This window comes from Elephantulus edwardii, unplaced genomic scaffold, assembly GCF_000299155.1.
Source record: "Elephantulus edwardii isolate Elephantulus edwardi_28Jun2011 unplaced genomic scaffold, EleEdw1.0 scaffold00121, whole genome shotgun sequence".
NCBI lineage: Eukaryota > Metazoa > Chordata > Mammalia > Macroscelidea > Macroscelididae > Elephantulus > Elephantulus edwardii.
This window is the reverse complement of record NW_006399871.1, coordinates 8,839,303-8,841,263: the sequence shown is the minus strand read 5'-3', so window position 1 is coordinate 8,841,263 and position 1,961 is coordinate 8,839,303.

Here is a 1,961-nt window from a genome sequence, read left to right as displayed (position 1 = left end):
CTCCTCTCTCCCTCCTCTCTCCCTCTCTCTCTTTCTCTCTTCTTTCTCTCTCCTGCTCTTCAAACAGCATCTCCAGCACACAAAGCAGAAAGGAAGTAACCCTAGCATGTGGAGACATATCATAAAGGACATTGAACAAGGCTTGTCTTTGGGGCGGGGGAGGCCTGTCTCCACCTCACTGTGGTTTAGACCTGACATGCTTATGAAAGGCTAATCTTCCACGAAGAGCCATTTTTGCCAGTCATTTTCAGAAGGCAGCCAGCTAAGCAGACACACCAGCTAGTTAGCTGAGCTGTAGAAAAAGCAGCATATAAACATTCTGCTAGAAGGTGGCAGAGACTCACACAGCAACACAACAGCTCACACAGTGACCAAGTAGGCCAGAGCTTGCTCTACGTGCATGTCGTCATATCCCCGAAGAAGCCGGAAGCATGTCCCACTGACTTTCTCTTTAGTACAGCCAGGTAGGTGTGTACCTGATTTTGTTCTATCTGGACCCTTCCAGGAGAATCTCCTTATACCTGGAGTCTTCAGTCCAATTCTTGCTTTAAATATCCATTGCTGTGAAGCAAACAACCCCAGAACTCAGTGACTGAAAACAATGTCCTTCAATCTCTTATGACTCTGGCTCGGCCAGGGAACTCTCATTTGGCCTCTGCGTGTGGTTCTAGTCAAATAGCGGCCGGAGCTGGAGTCATCTGAAGGTGACTCACCCACATGGCTGGCGGTAGAGGGGAGCTCTTGGCTGGGAGCTCAGCATGGGCTGTTCTCTGGGGCACCTGCAAAGTGTCTTCTCAATCAATGTATGACCTGATGGCTGGGTTCTGACAGGAAGCCTCCCAATAGACCCAGGTAGAAATTATTAGGTTTTTTTCAGATCTAGCTATCTTAGAACATCACTTCTGCTGTGTTCTATTAAGCGAGTCAGTAAATGCAATCAAACCCACTGTTTCCTAGTGCCCTCCCCTCCAGTTTCTGAGGCTGTAACGTCTTTTCTGGAAGAATATGCCCACCTTTCTCCTCAATAGCCAAGGTTTATTTACTGGAGGGACATTAGATTCTTCTGTCTTATGATGTGAGGAATAGCGGATAAGCACAGGGAAGGAAGGTCTTGACAGTGGCCATTTTTTTGAGACACCATATTTCCTCAGAAGCCGACCTAGAGATGGCGATTCATGCGCAGAAGATTTATGAAGGAAGTGCTCCCAGGAAGGACAGTGAGAGAAGAGAGGAAGTGGCTAAGAGGAAAAGAAGGATCCAAGCAGGGGATGATGATGTCAGGCAAAATCCCAGCCTCAGCCTGAATCCAGAAGCTCTGGAATACGAGCTGCCAGAGTTGGACTGACCTTGAGGCGAGGGAAAACTACGTCCATGTTTCCACAGTTGATGGTAATTGGTTAGTGGCCCCAGGGGAATAAAGGACACTGGAGGTACCGCCCACTCTACCTGAGGCGGAGGTGACTCTAATAGGCCAAGAAGAGTCCCCAGAAAAGAATCACAGTCCTCGGAAGTAAGAGTGCAGAGATGTGGAGGAAGGGGGTCCATGGATACGTAAAAGGGGCCCAGAGGATTCTGGGCAAAGGACCAGCTCGGTGGTCTGCGACTGGTGGAGGAGACTGTGGAGAAGAGCAGAGAGGTGAGGGTTTGCCAATATCAGCGTAAATATCCTCATTCACGGCTTCAGTTCACCCGAGAGTTGAGTTCTGGGATCCTCATTTTACAAAGAGAAAAACCTACGCTCGGAAGGACCAGGGAATCCACTTGGCGAGCAGGATCTGAGCCTAGAATCACGAGGCTCTGAAGTCTGGGCTCCTTCCTCAAAGCCTAAGACAGTCACAGAAAATGGGAAATGCCAGCTAACAGCTTGCTGTTGACTCTGGGAACAGATTTATGCTCAGGATGGTCTGTAGGTTCACAAACCAGGGCTTCCTGTTGCACCTCTGACAAACCGTGCCATTTGT